Source organism: Haemaphysalis longicornis, unplaced genomic scaffold, assembly GCF_048455015.1.
Source record: "Haemaphysalis longicornis isolate Haplotype H1 unplaced genomic scaffold, Haemaphysalis longicornis Haplotype H1 scaffold_9, whole genome shotgun sequence".
Taxonomy (NCBI): domain Eukaryota; kingdom Metazoa; phylum Arthropoda; class Arachnida; order Ixodida; family Ixodidae; genus Haemaphysalis; species Haemaphysalis longicornis.
This window is the reverse complement of record NW_027526460.1, coordinates 19,055,843-19,074,741: the sequence shown is the minus strand read 5'-3', so window position 1 is coordinate 19,074,741 and position 18,899 is coordinate 19,055,843.

The window sequence follows — 18,899 nt, the reverse complement described above, 5'->3', positions numbered from 1 at the left end:
TAATCCGGAGCCCTCCACTGCGGCCCGCCTCATCGCCTGCGTTGCGTCGGCGCGTTAAACCCTACAATGAATCAATCAATACGTTCCTAAAAGAACAAGAAAGACAAGATTAAAACCCAGCGGCGCACCCGGCCAGAAAGCAGCAGCAACTCCCCGTAAAACCTGGAAAACAGCCAAAGAAAGCTTCGCTTTAAAAAGCCTGCGTCCCATCTCCGCTCATCAAACGGCAAACTTCCCGAATGACACAGTCAGGAGGCATTCGCGCCTTGCAGGTGTTGGTACACGGAGCGCAGTTCCCCGATTCCGACGAATCACGGCCGTCCTGGCGCTCACGAGCCGGTCACGCGCTTGGAGGCTGCGCCTCGGGCCACGCGCCGTCCATCTGATGGCGAGATTGGTACGACCTCTGCTGCTCAGGCGACAATTAAAGCTCGCAACGCGCTCACGCTCAGCTCGTAATGGATATTTCGGCAGAGCGGGTCGCGTAATTGACGTATGCTCGTAATGGACGTCGCGACTTGCGTTACAAGCAGACTCCTCTCGCATTCCTGCGGTTAGCCTTCCCAATCCTCCTTCCTCCGGCTCCCGCCGACGCGAGCAATAATCAGTTTTGCGTACATCACCGTTGGGGACAAAGAAACTGATGCCATTGGTATTCAATTCGTGCGCTTCGCGGCAGTGATTTCCGCTGTCTGTCAGGCATGGAAACGAGGACGGGGAAGAGTTACGACGCTGGAGGTAATCGATTAGTCGTCTTGCAGAAATAATCTACCTAGCCTGAAGCAAAGTAAAATCATTGGGGCGCTATAGCTTACGCCATTAAAAACAGTCATAAATTTCCTAATGCGAAAACGCTATTAGTTCGCCTCTGCCGGTTTGCAGGAAATTCGTGAAGCCTGTTTCATGAAGCCTCCGTATTAGCAAGTTTATAACCGGCATGCGCAAAAGTTGACTCGGATATGCGCCGACCTGGCGTTAGGCTTAACGTCGTCAACCAGTACATCTCTGAGTACAATGAGCATGACGATTTTGGCTCGTCGTAAGGCCGAACGTAACCTTCGTTCAGCTTAAACATAGGGCGTTGAACCTAACGTCACGCTTTGAGGGCTCACGTCGCCAACTGGTAGCTACCTATGGCAAAAAGTGCTGCATAGAGTACTTTTTGCCATAGGTATAGTCACGGACAAATGAAACGCGAACACGAAAATATGAACCAGAACACGCACAATTGAAAAAAAAAAATACAGTTCATGTAGGCGAAATAATGGCGCGCTATTGGTACATTTAGAAATTAGGATGCCGAAACTTCGTTACTGCAATTATTACACGCGTCAATTTGACCTGCCTGGAAAGCAATCACGCTTTTTGTGTGGTCTGGTTCATATTTTCGTGATCGCGTTTCAATTGTCCATGTCTGTACGAATACGGACTGACGTGGTAAGGCCCAAAGTAAAGCGTCATACCAGACAGTTGCACCGGTTAGTCTAGCAAAGTGATACACGCACGCTGTGGTGTATTGGAGGACGCTTCGTAAGCATGACACAAGCTGGAACATGCACCACGCAATAAATGAACCATTAAATAAAATTAAAAAGGGCTTTCTAGGGAAAGGGAAAAAGACATTTGAGGCTTACCACGCTGTAAGCACATGCAAGCCAGTGAGGGAGTAACAGAAATGAAAAAAATTGGGCCCATCTCCCCGCGAGGGGGACTCGAGTAAATGCGTCGCATAGGGGGTGGGTGTATTGCGTTAACGTTTAGTGTTTGGGGAGCTGGTGGTAGTGAATGCATTGTATCAGCAGCTTCTTGACGTAGTTTGAATGAGTCAAGGATATAAGGCGCGTTCGTAGCCTCCCATTCTGTGTCGGCTTTGTGGCGCAGTGGGTAGAGCACCATGTACATTGCGTTCCACCCGCAGGGTCGACGGATCGAAACCAGGCGCCGGATAGTATTTTTTTATATATATTGTAGGGGGAGGGGTGCGGGCTACGACTACGGACGTCAACGCGGGTGACATCGTGAGTTACTGAAATGCTCTGCATTTAAAAAAGTAAAGAAAAAAATTGAAACTAGATCAGAACGGAGTGACGGTAACAACACCGGTCCCCCATACAAAGAACGCGTCATCCCTATTTCATATTTGCCGCGCTTTCGAGGCGCTTTTTCAAAGAAAGTGCTACGAGTTGTGCCGCGCCTCCGCCAGATGGCGCCACGGGTCCCGCGACCGAGAGAAGACGCAGTGAAACATCCCCCTCGCGAGGGGCACGATCAAATGCAGAGCATTTCCGGGGGCGCACGACGTTAAGTAGTTTGCGTTACGTTAATGTTGTTGCACTTGTGGCAACTGCTGATGAGAGAGCGCTCGTCAGCAGTAATTTGAATGAGTCAACGATATAAGGCGCGTACGTAGCGTACCATTCAGTATCGGCTTTGTGGCACAGTGGGTAGAGCACCATGTACATTGCGTTCCGCCCGCAGGGTCGAGGGATCGAAACCGGGCGCCGGATAGTTTTTTTTTTATATAGTAGGGAGGGGCGCGGTGCGGACTACGGACGTCAACGCGGGTGACATCGTGAGTTACTGAAATGCTCTGCATTTAAAAAACATTTTCAGAGGGAGAGAGAGAAAAGTCTTTATTAAAGCGAAGTTTTTATGCCTCGTTGATGGCTTCGAAAGGCGGAAGCGCGTTGCAGGAAAGCCAACTTCCCACAATGGGTCTCACAAAACGATGATGATGATAAGCGAAGGCACATCAAGCGCCTCAAGAAAAAAAAAAAACGCTGTGTCCCTCGCGTTATGAAGTCGACGTCCGTCCAACTGCGCCATTCCCACACGGTCGAAGCAGTTTGGATGTTGGACTTTGACTCAGGTTGCATGGCAGGAAGCTTCGCGTTTTAACAACTTCCTTAAGAGGCTTTGATTTTTTAGACAGCATGGACTCTAAGCCTGTACGCTGGGCGGAGTGGGTTAAAGATGGTTCAAGAACGGGGGTGAGGTGAATTGAGCCCTGAAACTGGGAGGGTCTTAACCTTGTCGTGGGTCTCATGGGAGGAGGAAGAGTCTCGTGGGGATCGCGTCAGGAAGAGTGCAGCAGTCGCACCATTCTAAACTGCTCTCGTCAAACCGCTTTTTTTTTATCGCAAAACTTTGACCCCGAGCACTAACAAGCAAGGTCAGCCCCAAGAAATCTGTGCCCCGACTCTGACGCTTGTCTGCGTTCTCGGAAGCCTACCGAGACGTTATACATACCGATGGAGTAGCAGAAAGTCACAGTGGTGTATTGGACAACGCTTTATAAGCACGAGTGTATGTTGCTTTCATCTGACATTTCTTTCCTTCTTTCTTGCACCGCGTAGCATCTTGCGGTCCATGGCGACCGATGTGCGTGGTCTGGCCTTGCCTCAATAAGCGCTAATAAGAAAGCGATAACACTGCGTCAAGTACGTATGCATTTTAAACATGGACCACATTTATAATTCGTATGGAGAAGTCGGTATGTTGCAACTGAACATTAGCAAGTTGGGAGGAGGTGAAAAAACGAGCACTAACCCCCTAAAATGTCATACCAAATTATACGTGCGATGCTTTTTCCTAGCGGACCCACTGCGCAGCATATTTGTGATCGATAAAGCAAATGATGAGCAGCTCCGTATACTAGTCTCGACAGTACAGAAGAACATAATTCTAAGGCAAAGCAAGAAACGTTCTAAGTTCATTGCCTTTGTAGGGCTTTTTGGACAGGAAACGCTACGCGTAATATTCAATCATGTGCAGCTTTCCCGCCCATGGCAGTCCGTTCAACAGCGATTAATCTGTAGTTATTTAGCGTAATGTAAAATTCTTTCGCGCTGCTAATATTGGGGGTGAAAACTTGCTTTGCGCACAGTTTCAAGTCTTGCACGTTTTGCGGCTAGGTTCCTGAGACATGGAAACTATCCCATAGCAATCCATGGGGAGTAAAATTTGATCGAGAATTACACATAAACTATTCAGAACCCTGAAAAGTTCTTGTTTCTATCTTCCCGTTGAAGTCTTGCTTTGTGCCAAATATCACTTTCCTGAAGTAATTTTCCTAGGTTCCTGCGAGGTTAGAATTTTGAGCGGGAAAGCTGGGTATGCGTAGCGTTTCCTGTTCAAAAGCACTAGAAAGATCTTGCGAGTGCGAGATTGTGGTAAAAGATTCAAGTTGTGGAAACAATACTTAGTTAAAGCGATCCTGCAACCCTTTTTCAACTTTTCTAAATCTTAAATGCTTTCAGAAGGTCCTCTACAAACACATAAAGCCCCTAGAGTAGGCGGTCGCAAAATACCTCAGCCAAGAACTTACTCAAAAGAGTTCTCTCTCTTTCCCGTTGTTGTTGTTCTTCGAGCGCTTGAAGTGCGTCATTACAGCGATGTGGCGGCTATTGGCCAGCTATTCATTTAAGTTCCAGCAATAAACGCATTAGTTGGCAACTTTTAAAAAATCGCAACAAAAGTAAATCAGAAACGGAAGGAGGATCTGCTGCGACGAGCAAATCACGCAGTGCCGCTCCATGCTGGCGATAATTACAGCTTTCACAGCTCTTCCAGACGCGAAGGAAAGAGCGAAAGCGTCTCTCTAAGAAATATAGCCTTCTTTGCGTGTGTTAAGAACTACTTTACCATACCTCTCAAGGTGTGAATAGTTACTGCAGACAGCACGGACACCGGATACGAGGGCACGCGTTAGGACATAAGACCTGCAGGGGCAAATCCTATTTGGTGCCGGAAAACTTCCGACGATGTTGGTTGCTCGTGTGGTCTCGCGTGAATGGCTGCGCGCGCCGTTTTTCGTGACGTTTTCGCGCGTGCAGCCAATCACGCGAGACCAGGCGAGAAACCAACCCCGCCTGATGTTTTCTGGCACTTTATAGGATTTGCCCCCAGAACGAGAGGCCGGCCCGGATAGGAAGCACCGCTGCCCCCTCAAATGTGGCACTGGTTAATACGCCAAGTACTACATGAGTGCCGTCTATCTTTCCTTCTCAGTGGCGCCACGCAGACGGCGCCACTTCTGTGAACCACGAGATGACCCCCCGCGTCGGTGTCCTTGAGCACTAGTTGGCCTCGTTCGATCTTCCGAATGGCGAACGGCGCTTTCTTCGCATGTCGTCCCAAATGTACACTATTGAGCGAAGCGTAATAGTGGCGAATCGAATTCATTACTGTTGCTCCTTCGAAGGAAGCGTTGATTAGTGGGGCGAATAAATGGGCGACCTTTGCAGAAAGACGTCTGATTAAGCGCACTATGTGAATCGTGCCTGAAAGGAACCGTGTCGTAATATCTCGTGAGCAACGAAACGCATGGCCTGCTTTGCGTTCGGAGCTCGTGTTTAGGCGCCGTTATTTACGGGTGCCGTCAGATGCAAGAATGAACAGTATTTCACCACACGGATACCAGCCACGCTCGGCCTCTACATCAATACTTTTATTTTTCTGCGGATTCAATACTGACCGCTCGAATCGCTGGCAGCGAAGTCATCTTTTCAGCCAACAGATCACTTAAGCCAGCATTGGCCGAACAGCCACCGCTGCAGACTGCGCGCTTGTCCCTGTGCTAGGAAAGACACGTGACCTCTCACAAAGTGAAGAGGCTTGCGGAGTCTGCACGCCACACCACTATTCTCACGCGCATTTAAATTCCGTGAGAATAATTAAATTAAACTGCTCAAAGCCAGAATTCGGGCCGTATGCCACGACATGCCCATTTCCATGTGGGTGCAAGCAAGCACTTCCTGTATAACCTAGCGCCATCTACTGGTAGGCTTTGAACATTCCCGCTATTCATTTCAGCAACCCGCAGAAATGAACCTGCCGTTCGACCTCGTGGCCTCGAGGTACAGTCGCGGTTTTGATGCCAACGGCATGGGTTCAGGCCAGTTGCGTAATTAAGCGGGATTGGGGGGATGGGGGGGGGAGAAGGCGACGTTCCCCCTCCTAAATTTTTTATCCGGGGGGAAGGGAGGGGGGCGGAACGGACGACACCACTAACTTTTTCTATCATCGATTAACGACTACCGATAATAATGTGTCTGTTAATATCCGGCTTAGATTAATGCTCTCACCACAACGATCAGCCGTTTTGCAATCTCACTGGGAAAAAATGAACAAAACAGTCAAAGTTAAGCAGAGAACAGCATCATTAGGGTGACCAGGCGTCCCGTTTTGGCCGGTCCAGTCCCGCTCTTGAGGTCCGCTTGTGACTTTTAGGGGCGAAGCTCCTTAGGGCGTGGGTCTGTCCATCCCTGACGTATGTATGTAGCCACCTCTAGTTTAGTTCTTGGATTGTTTACTAGATGGCGGTACTTGTATATGATGAAAAGATGCGCTTGGATTGTTTACTAGATGGCGTGGCTACCTCTAGTTTATTTCTTGGATTGTTTACTAGATGGCGGGGAGCGTTGTAATAAAATCCGTTCGCTGTTGGCGCGCGCTCGGAGTCGCCCAATGGATAAGGCTGCAGATGTGCGAGCCCGCGAGGCAGAAGCGTTCCGTGAAGCTGCGCGACGCCGCCGCCAAGATCCTGCCGTACGAGAGCGGGAGGCCGAAGCGTGTCGTCTGGCTGCGCGACGACGCCGCCAAGATCCCAGCATTCGAGAACGAGAGGCCCAAGCGTCACGGCAACGGCGCGAGGACCCTGCCGTACGCGAAGCGGCACGGCTGCGGCGCGAAGAGGATCTCCAAAACGTCAGAGAACGGGAAGCGGCGAGAAAGCGCGCGTATCGGCAGTGTTACGAATCGGCCAGCAACACGTGTTTTCCCGCATCAGCGACCACGTGGGAATCGACCATGTGCGCCCGCGTGTTGGTGAATCATACTTTCGTGTCTCGACATGCCGGGTCAATCACCTGCTTTGCAACTTGCTTCCGGCAGCTGCCAGCGCCACACCCTTCAGGCACCTGCTTGACCTTCCCGGCTTAGCCGTTTCACTGTCAGCGCGATCAGAGTTGATAGCGCGACCCCGGCACCTTTCAAGGACACTCTCCCCCCTCTCTCGGACGCCACAAGGGGCGAAGATGACTCGCGATCTTGGAAAGACTGTGCGTGTGTGTGTCTATGATTTCGTGGCGTGTTACTCTTGGGGGCGTTTTTTTGGGTATAAAAGAAGCAGCACAAACGCTGATAATCATTCCTGTCTGAGCAGCGAATCCATGCGGGCGCTCTACTCGAGTCCTGTATTGTAACCTCGCCCGTCAGAGCATTGTATGTTTTTTTGGCTTCGGCTCACCTCTCGCTATGAAGTAAGCAGTTACGTTAGCCTATCAGCGTCTGGACCTCTTCCCGGCTACAGTCGTCCTTCACGGTCGCAACAACTGGTTGGCAGCGGTGGGATGACAACTTCGTGACACCTGGAGCCAGCGGTGCGAGACCCAACACCACGGACGTCAAGGCGGCTTCGGACTTCGCAGAATTCACGGCGGTCAAGGGTGAGTGCGGGACTTTTCTTCACTGAGTTTTACCAGGCTTCTGAGGATAGCTGGTAGGGCGTCTGTTTTTGTCGCGTGGGTTATTCGCGCAAAACATTTTTGGGAGCAGTGGGAAAGCAGTACTCTAGACCGGCCATGAATTTGAAGGCGTTGAAAAAACCGCAGTTGTTGGAGCTTGCAAAAGAGTTGCGCTTGGATGTTACGGACGCGCTGAGAGAGCCAGAGCTGATACAGGCTATACTCGCTGCCGGGGCTGACGATGAGGAGCTGTCGGAATGCATTGAGCTGTTCAATGGCAGGGAGACCGCGAAACGTCAGGCCGCCGAGGCGGAGGCTGAGCGCAAGCGTGAGCAGCTCGAGAGACGGAAACAGGCACGCGAGGAACGGAAGCGAGAACATGAGAAATTTTTACGAGAACACGAGGAAAAGATGCGATGGTATGACCTCGAGCGCCTCGACCGGGAACTAAAGGAGGGTAAGGCACTAGAGCACGAGACTCAACTCTTGCGCGAAAAAGCGAAGCTCAAAAAGCCTGAGTTTGAATTGTTGCTTGAAAAAGACCTCGTTGTCGTGGATAGAGAAACTGGCCACGGTAACGAAAAGAGAGCAGCAGCCGCTCGGGAGCGCGAGTCGGAGGCGACGGTTGCGGCCCAGCAGCGCGGCGAGGTGGCTGAGAGAGAGAGCGGAGATGTGTCTGTGTCGGTTTCGGAGATCTCGGCAAAGTGTACAGGTGGTTCAAATTCGCGGGAGGCCTTGGGAACGGCTACCGGTCTGAACATGAACACTTCGCGAGATAGCGAGGTTTCGCTGGAGTGCGTAAACCATGAGGCTACCGAAAGGCAACACGAGTCCGCTGAAACGGAGGTTGTTTCTTCGGACGGCGGCAGTTCAGAAGAGACTTACGTTGTGGCAAAGCCTGCTGCCGAGGCAGCGAATGGTTTGCACGGCTCAATTGGTAGTAATCACGATCTCGCCACTGAGCCAGCCGATTCTGTTCTTTCACCAGCTCAGGTAACCGAATTCGAGCAAAGACCAGCCGAGTTCGTAGAGATTCCGGCAACGCGGGCTGAGCCGTCTTTTGAGACAGGGCAGCCTGGTTGTAGTGTAGTTCTGGCAGGAAGGAAGGAGAACGGAAACACGCTTCGGTCTTCGCGTGCCGAGGTTGTCACCGAAAGCGCGAGGGACGACGAAGTAGTGACTGTTGGGAACTGCAAGGTGTCTAATGGGCTCGTCGTGCCCGTTTCACTCCCAGCTAAGGCTCCCGATGATAGGTCAACATCGGCTGAGCTAGTTGAGGTTCCGGTGTCACCTGTGGCTGCACCGAAGTCGGGAACCGACCAGCCTAGAAGAGAGAACGGAAACGTGTTCCGGCGTTTGCTTGCCGAACGCGTTCGTAAAAAGGCGAGCCATGAGGAGGTAGCAAAAACTTCAGCGCGTAATTGTGGCGCGTGTTTCAGTGCGAGCAAAGCCGTGAGCTCGCATCGCGCCGAGGGAACGCCGCCTAGAAGCAGTGCGCGCACAACGTATGAACGGGGAAAAATCCCGCTCGCTCCTCCGCGCGCTCGACCTTTGTCGAACAAGACGACCGGTGTCATGTCACGCGGTCACGGCAGCGTTGAGAGAACGGCTGCAACTAAAGTGCGGTACAGGAAGGGAAAAACTCGGGGCATTGACGAGCTCAAATCGCAGCTCTCGGCGCGAGAAGTGGCCTGTAGACGCCTGACTTTCTCAAATTCCTTTGTTTTTCCTGAAGCAGGTTTCGCCCTTTATGATTACGTTTTTTTGTGTGTGTGTGGGACATTTCCAATCTCGCAAAATGTCACCTTTCAGGCTTGTGCACTTGTCTAAAGTACTGCTGGGCAAAAAAATAACTAGTGTAGATAGTTATGAGCGTATTTTTTCGCAACTAAAAGCTTGGTAGATCTTCAGTGTGGATTTGTCTTCGCACTGGCCGGCGATGCGGTTGTGTCTTGCTGTGTTGTTCTGTTGCTTGCCTGACCAATCCAGAGACGTTCTTGAGGAGCCACTTCTCGTCCAGTGATCGGCCCTGTGAAACTCCAGCACGGTGTCGTACAGCCCCGGCCTGGAGTCGAGCGTCTGCTGAGCACTTCACTGCGAAAGCATCCCTCCGGACAACGGTTGCAGACCCTTATCCATCGGGATCTCGGACCCCCGGCGGAGAAGCTGTTACGAATCGGCCAGCAACACGTGTTTTCCCGCATCAGCGACCACGTGGGAATCGACCATGTGCGCCCGCGTGTTGGTGAATCATACTTTCGTGTCTCGACATGCCGGGTCAATCACCTGCTTTGCAACTTGCTTCCGGCAGCTGCCAGCGCCACACCCTTCAGGCACCTGCTTGACCTTCCCGGCTTAGCCGTTTCACTATCAGCGCGATCAGAGTTGATAGCGCGACCCCGGCACCTTTCAAGGACACTCTCCCCCCTCTCTCGGACGCCACAAGGGGCGAAGATGACTCGCGATCTTGGAAAGACTGTGCGTGTGTGTGTCTATGATTTCGTGGCGTGTTACTCTTGGGGGCGTTTTTTTGGGTATAAAAGAAGCAGCACAAACGCTGATAATCATTCCTGTCTGAGCAGCGAATCCATGCGGGCGCTCTACTCGAGTCCTGTATTGTAACCTCGCCCGTCAGAGCATTGTATGTTTTTTTGGCTTCGGCTCACCTCTCGCTATGAAGTAAGCAGTTACGTTTGCCTATCAGCTCTGGACGTCTTCCCGGCTGCAGTCGGCCTTCGCGGTCGCAACAGCAGGCAGACCCCGATGCAGTGAGAGCTCGTGAGGCGTCTGCAAAACGCATCAGGCGAGCTCAGCCCCAAGGTGCCGACGCGCGGTTTAAGCGAGACTTTCTAGACGTTACGTTCGGACACAGATGTAGTGGGCGAACTTTCACTGAAGAGTCACGGTTTTACCGATGATTTCCCCTCAGGAGCTTCGCCCACTCATCATCATTCACCCCGTGGATATGCTGTGAATTTTTTTGTCCCAGTGTTTTTGTCCAGTCTTTTTGTCCCTACCACCATCTACGCGTCACACTCACCTATTGATGTTCTTACTACAAACCTCAACCTCGATATCAGTAACATTTTTTCATGGTCTTAGAGCAACGGTCTATTAATCAATCTTTCCAAAACTAGATTTTCGGTGTTTTCATCTGGTTTGAAGATTCTGACTTCTATTGCTCCTGTCTACATTAACTCTGACGCTATTACACCGACTGATCAATGCTCATTTTGGGGGGTTGAACTTGACAGCTCCTTAAAATTTATTAACCGCATACAATTTCTAAAAAAGAAGACGGCTTACGGAACCAGAGTATTAATTAAGGCAAGAAATTATTCCCGCCTGCCTACACTTCTAACTCTCTACTGTGCTTTTATTTAGAGCTATACAAACTATTGCATTCCGTCCTGGGGCTTAACTTTCGATATTTATCTAGTTCCTGTGAAGCGCATTCAAAAGCAAGCCGTTCGAATCGTGACGTTTAGCTCTTTCAACTCCCATGTCACTTCCCTATATCAACACCTCGATGTCCTCCCGTTGGATAAACTTATTTTATATAATCTTGGAATGACCGCCCAAAGGCTTGTTACTGATAAGAGTGCTTTTTATAATCGGTAGAACTGATTTGACTAACCATAACAATACGCGATTTGACTTACAACATAATTTTATACTCCCAAAGGTCAGAACAAACTATGGTAAACAGACGGTTGGATTTGCCGTCATTAAATTATGGAACGACTTGCCTATTAATGATAAAATATCTTAGGTTGCTCATCTTACAAACAATCAATTCTTAAATTTATCCTCGAAGACCCCACCTTTCAGTTCATTAGTTCGCACGATTTTGCTCTTCTGTTTCTGCTTAGCTTTTTCTTTTCCTTTTCTCACTATTTTTCTTTTGCTTATTTTTTCTTTGCCCTTTATTGTATATGTGAGACATGAGTGCCCTTTTTGTGAAAGAAATTATTCTGTGTGAGTTTCGTGTAATGTTGCAATAATCTTCTTTTCCAAGTTCCTTCTGTTGCGATTGTTTCTATGTATTGTTTTAGTGCTCATTTACAAGATGTCCCACCGCAGTGCCACTCTTCGGGACCTCTTTCTGTATTACCAATCACCATGCACTGTACTTTTGTTATCGGTTACAATAAACTGAACTGGACTGCACTGAACTGTAAACAATCATGTCCCGTTTCCTCAGGACTGCATAGTTTCGAAACGGGCGCCAAGCAAGTTTATAATAACCGAAAGTGCGCCAACTCGTTATAAGTATATATTACAAATATATTACACCTCAGACATTTCAAAATATTTACCAAGAGAGTAAAATTTAGATTTATGCTTACCGAAAAACGCTTTGAAGTTTCTCCCGAAGACGGCTTTGAAGAGGCATTATCTCACCAGTGGACCATTGTCAAGCAAATCATTGAAAAGAAACGTACTTTGGAACTCTTCGGGTATTTTGGTCTCTGAGAGGTGGGTGCACGACTTTAAGTAGATGACAAGGGGGATGTGCGCTGCGCTGACACGTTTCGCATCGCGGAACTGGCCCTGTGTTTTCCTGAAACCACTGCTCTAGTACAGTGCGTTTTTATTTTTATTTTTTCCCCTTGTAAACCGGACATCAACCTGCTGCCAAGAGTGCTCGCAGTGTTACTTGTGCGCCCGAACTTTCTGTACAAGTGCGAAGCATTTTACAACCGAATCCTGCGGTATAAAAGAAATTAAATCGTCGGCAAAATACACCAAGGATCCGAAACGGGAACTTCGAAGCGAATGCACGGAATTAAACTGAGTGGGCTTGTTCCCTCGGCATGAGTTAAAACTTAAAGGAGCCATGAAGACAAAATACAAGTTGGGTTTATTAGAAAGACTGCTTAGTCCCGATAACAATGATACCAATATCATCGCAATCTTCGAAAAAATAACGGAGATATTAAAGAAAACGTGTGAAGCAGTCGCGACCCCCTAGCCAATTTCCCGCAACTTTTCTATGACGTCACGGAACCTTTTCTGTGCGATTGGCGGCCGCCTAACTGACCTGTCGCGACGACACATGACTGGACGTCTGTAATGGGGCCTCTAGTTCCATTTGACCGCATCACTTGAATGCTAACGTGCAGTTAACCCACTCAAAATTATGTTTTATTGTTGGCCCGTATGACGTCATTCTTGCTCATAACACGTCACTGTGGCGCAAAATTTGAAAGTTTTTAAATACTTCTTGCTTTTTTTTCGTTAAAAAACATCTTTTGCGGTTGTAATGGAGCTGAGTGAGATACTGAATCCTAGTTCTGTCAAATTAAACAAAGTTGTATTTTCTCTTCATGGCTCCTTTAAAGAAAAATGTAACGTTTTAAATGTGAGCAGTTCTCACATTAAAATGTTTGCTCTCAATTTCAACTTTTTGTATTCGTGCTTAAGACAAGAAAAAGCGAAAATTTTGGTTGGTAAGCATTTACAACGGCGCACCAACCACAGCGTTGCACCGCGGGTGTTGGAATTAAAAATAATAGTGTCGACCGCAAGTTAAAATGGAGAGAGAGAGAGAGAGATAGAGAGAGAGGGAGAGGGAGAGAGTAAACTTTATTATCCAAAGGCCCTATGCCGCAGTGGTGGTCTTCACTCCACCAGAACGCGATAAGTGTGGGAATAAGTTCTCAACTACGACTTTAGCGGTGCCTAGGCAATAAGTCGTCTGCCCGAAACTGATACAAGCGCTCGGGTAAGGTGGCGTTTCCGTCTGGTTTTCTGGCAAGCGGCTTATTTGCCATGGCCGACTTGGACTTACTGGCGTCTTATTCGTAAGCGGGAACTTAACCGGGAACTAATGCGTACGGACAAACAGGCCCAGGTCCGCGTAGTGCTCAAGTAACTTTACGCAGATCCGGTACACATGTTCACATAGAGCTACCTGATCACAGCGTGGGTGTTCACAGCTGAGGGGGACAGCCAGAGCCCCCACGATGTGATACAGGTAAGAGGTGGGGAAAGGGACGGTAAGGTGAATTCACGCAGCCTTACGAGTGAGACGGGAACTTGGGGTGTTGATTTGATTGATTGTAGGGTTTAACGCGCCAACGCAACGCAGGCGATGAGGCGCGCCGTAGTGGAGGGCTCCGGATTAATTTTGACCACCTGGAGATCTTTAACGTGCGCCGAAATCTCGTACACACGGGCGTTTTTGCTTTTCGCCTCCATCAGAAAAGCGGCCGCCGCGGCCGGGAATTGAACCCGCGACCTCGTGCTCAGCAGCGCAACGCCTTAGCCACCGCGGCGGGTGGACTTGGGGTGTTCACAAGACGCATGAAAGGTCTAGGAGTGCAAGTGAGAGCGCGGGAAGCGTGGTGCTTAGTGAGAACCATATTATGGTATTATCTTGTATAAAGCCGGTGTCCCAAAGCAATAAACGCATTGGTTGTTAGCCAGCAGAAGTGTTTGTCTCTTTTAAATGCGAATGCATTTCTTAGTCGGGGTTTGTCGTGCTCCGTCGGCGTGCGCCTGCATTCCTCCAGCGCGAGCGCACGTGAGCGCGCGCCTCGTAGTTCTGCCACGGGGCGGCCTCTCTCGCATCCACCGTGGTCCCACGTAATTCGCGCCAGCAGCGCCAAATCCTCCCCTAGTAGTACGTGGCCTCTGAGAAACGTTGCATTAATCGCCATGGCAACGAGTGGCGAGGGGGGAAAGGGCGTTTGCTGACGTCGCGGACGCTGCTGACGTCATTTATCCCGCAGTAGCCAGGCCGTGCCGCCGCGCGCCGGCCTCTGAAACCGACGCTCGTCCAACTTTCGCGTCTGCCGCCGGTCGCTGCCTCATGGGCCGCTCGGCAATGGCACCAGGCGCGAAAGTTGGACGAGCGGCGCCGATGACTCGAAATGGCCGCCGCTCGTCGTTTGTTATGTGTGCAACAACGTGTTCAATAATTGAACGAAGAAAACATGTAGGTAATAGTACGTTTTCTGGTGTCGAATTGTTGTCTTTGTGGCGATAATAATTGGAGTGTTACACAAACATTATTTTTGCTATGCATTTATTCAAAATTCATATGAGGGCGTCTTTGATTCGAAGTCATGAAAACACATGTACTGCACCAATATATTGCACATACATGTTATGTACACAGTTTGGACTAAGCAAAAATATGACATATGCAAATTTAGGCATACAATATTGTACAATAGGGAAAAAAACGTGCTACATACACATTTACAATAACACGGTTAGGCGGGCTAGTTGGTATTCTGAATTCATGGCTGTAACTTTTGCGCAACTTTACACGGTGACAGGTACAGGTCTTCGAGTCCCTTTTTGTATCGGTCTCCATCTAAAGTTGCGCAAAAGTTACAGCCATGAATACACATTTAGGTACACAATACTTGATTACGAAAGAAGAACTCTGAAAGTTCTAGTCCCTACACAGATTTTTTTTCGTGCACACCTCGGCTGGAGAAGAAAAGAACTTGAAAGTTCCACTCAATGTATACTTATTTCTTGGGCTCACCTCGAGACAGGAATGTTCTTTATTCATTAAAAAAATTCGTTTCCGTTCAGAGACACAATAATTGGGAATATATATGTTAAAAGAAAGCACGCACACGTATGCTTCAAGCCCTGCCTTTCGGGCGAGTTAACGCAAACTCTGAAAGAAAGCGTTGACCCGCCCATTAACCTGCATACACTTCCGAGAAATCATGTTCACACCAACAAAATGCAGCCATAAAAAATTGCTGCAACACAATGACCGCACTGTAGACACTCTTTGCTGGATTATATCTACGTACAAAAACAATGCCCAACCATGTGCACGTCGTAGAACACAGAACACAAATCGAACGCACCCATCTTTTCTTTTAATGGCGCGTGAATTAACAGTCTGCTTACCGGGGGTGGGAGGGAAGGCGGGGGGGAGAAGACACCCAGAAAAAAAGAAGCTTTCCTGTATTTTAAGCCGCAGATATCGGCCAGGTTGTTACAAGCTACCCTCTAACTCGTGTCTGGGCAGCGCCTCTTATCTCATCCTGTCCGATACGGCATGACCATTCTAACTTCAGAACTATGGAACACCAAACCCATTCGCGATAAGATGACAAGGCGCGGGCGCGCAGTTTAGATTGAACAGCAAAGCCGGCAATGCTACTTGGTTTTCTTTATTTTTTAATGAGCGAAACGCTTGCAATGGCGGCTGCAGACAACGCATGTATTTCGGTTTGGCCTTCCACTGTTTCATGTGAAAATTGACTTGCATTGAACACCGCGGAGTTACGTCAGATTTTTCGGAGCTCTGAAGCAACGCTTGGCAGTAGTTTCGCCGCAAATATACGTTTTGGAGCAAGACGGGGGAGGAAAAAATGCTTAGGGCGCAGCACCTCCACGCCATCAATCGATGTGGTAGTATGTACGCCATGAAAGGCAAGAAGCGCGTACAGTTGAGCTTGCCTTCTTTGTGAGCAGGTGCGTCGTGATGACATTGGATGGATTGAGGAGAGTCACCGGAGGAAATGTCCAATGAAGTCGCAAACCATCCTCGACTTGGGGCCCAAACGTAGACTCATACCTGCTGCACGAAACAACAAAAAATACCTTGATAAGTATACTGAATCGACGTTCCAGCAGTTACTAAGGCAATCATCAAAAAACGGCAATGCCCCCACAAATTGATCTTGCGAGCAAGTGCGTGCGTGCCAAAGACGCGTTTACTTCTACTAAAACTTTGCGTACCTGCACAGCTGGGATATATTTGCACATTAGTTTCCACTCCGAGACGAGTGACATGTCTCATTAACTTCACGTTACATGCGCGAATTATTTTGAAAACGGAAGAGTGCAATCAGTCGGCTTTTAAAGAATTCACTGTAACTTGTACAAAGCTAATTTGCTTACCTGTCGTCTTTGGAGAAGGCGAGAAACTTGGTCGAACTGTACCGCCCTGTGTTGCTGCACCACAGAGCTGCGCAGGAGTGGTAACACTCCTTCCTCCGCTGCACCACATTTAGAATACATTCGAATGTATTTTATAATGCAGCGAAACTTTCCGCCCGTGGAAGCGTTTAGGCAACCCGCGCAACCCTTCGCACGCCGGCTCGCTCACGCACGTACCGAACTGGACCGCCGTGCGCGCCGAGAGAAAGAAAAAAAAAATATTGGCGCCGGTGAGCTGTTGCGCATGCGTGAGGAGGCGCGGAAGCGTTGACGGTGTGGAAAGAAAGAAACACTGAGGGAAAGGGAAGGGCCACGCCGCAGCACCGTGCCGCTAGGATCGCCACAATTTCGGAAACCGAAACTAGCCAAAGTCGCCGACCAGTGGTTCTGCCTTCGTCGTCTCGGCGGGGGGATTGTCGTGCTCCGTCGGCGTGCGCCCGCAGGTGTTCTCTCTCCGCGCTCCTCCTCGCCCCTAGCAACAGCTGTGGCGCGCCTAGCAACCGGAGCAGGTGGTAGCCCGGGCGGGAGTAGCGGAGGGCTAGGGGAGAGGAGGAGCGCGCTCGCATCGCGGAGCTCGGGCGGAGTAGCGGAGAGTGAGTGGAGAGGAGGAGCGCGCTCGGGCGTGTGAGGGCGCTCGCATCGCGGAGCTCGGCGGGAGAGAGAGCTCGCGCGCGGGGCGGGCGTGTTGCGTGGGTCTCTCTCTCCTCTCCGCGTACCCTCTCTCCGCTCGCTGCGCTCGGAAAATGTATATAAATGCAGTGGAGCGCACGCCTCTCTCCGTTACTGCTTGCCGCAGCGCACTCATCGGTGCACCCAATGCATTCGCATTTCCGCACGATCCCCTTCGGGGAGGTGGGGGGAGTTTTTTTTTTCTTGTGTCCCGTCCGCCACGCTGTTTTCATCCATTCGATACTTGTGCTGGTTCACCTGCAGCAGCTCGTGATACTGGATGAAGGAGGCGAGAAATGAGACGCGTTACGTTTGCAGTTTTAATGACGGACTGCTTTCCCCAACCAAGAAGAATGAGGTGCGCGTTCCTCAAAAAGAGGCCGCTAACAATGAGAGAAGAAATGGGTACACGTACCAGAAGCGGCGGCGAATTCCCCTTCTGCTCAGGCGCCTCCAAGCAATTCAGCACTGTCTTCTGCAGGCTGTTATGTGTCTCATCACATCAGCCATCACGTAAGTCGTGTTGACGCCGCCGTCGTCGGCGTCAACGTGAATGGAACCGAAATGGCCGCTGCTGTAAAGAGTCCCAAACGAGCAAAAGGAGGAGGGCCCAAGTGTCCCTCGAAAAGTGGCCGTTAAACGGGAAAGAGGAAAAGGCCCCACAGGACAGAAAGAAGGCCACCCACACGAGCCGCCCAGGAGAAAATGTAGCTGGTCCCAGCTGGTTTATGGTTGAATTCCCAAATGGGACCAGCTGGTTCCAACTGGGAATTTAACCATAAATCAGCTGGGACCAGGTACCATTTTCTCTTGGGCGCTTGGGGGGGGCGCATCTGCTACACATATATTCGCACAGCAAGAAGACGAGAGCTGTGGACCCAACCTCCGGAAAATAAGCAGAAGAGCCAGTTGTGTGGGCTCTCTCATGGTCGACATTGTGTACATAGTGTAAATACATAGCTCGCATCTTGTTTCGGTTGAGGTACAGGGGTACAAGCATGGCGTCAAGCATTGTGGCAGGTTCTCTACCGTAGAGCAGTGCGAATGGCGTCATTTGCGTCGTCTGCTGTGCCGCATATGGGTACCCACACAGGGGTGGCAAAAACAAGCCTAAAACACCGAGCGCATGCGTCAAGCTGATCAGGCATACAGCATAAAGTTCAGAATTCGTTTAAGGAAGCCACAAAACAAGCATTGAAGCCGCATTATGGAAGATAAGGCGCCTGTGAGCAATATGGGGAGCCCCACCATGTGTTCCTGGTAAATATTATGTTTGCAGATTATCTTTGAAGCAGTTCTTGCCCAAGACGCCGGGCGAATACGCATCAGGCTAGGCAGGACTCAGCATTTGCCGCCAGAGAAGTCGAGCGTAGTGGCAGTAGATAAGTTTATTAGAGTACCGCCACTGAGGCACGCAAGTCAGTAACGGCGGCCGTTTTGGCGTTTATCACTAGTGTTGCGAGATTGCCGTATGTACGGCCTAGCCGTTAACGTCGAACGGGTCGCTTGTTAACAACACTAAAGATGCAGCAGAACGGAATCTTTGGACGCACCCAAGCTGCTGAAATGCTGTTACACGCGTTATCTGATTCGAATTCGGAACGACGTAGTCGCGCGCCGCCGCAGAGCAGGGAGGCCAAGCTAAGGTGGCTTAGCCAAGCTAAGCCTACCAGAGTTGACCGACTAAAATCCATAAACAAAATGGCGGCGCCCGTGAACCGTCGCAGTGTAAACAAATATGTCCCGTAATGAGAAATGACCAATGATCGTGGCTAGGGTTGCCACCTGACCGGTTTTTGACCGGCCCGACCGGTTTTTTAGGCAGCGGGCCGGTTGCCGGTC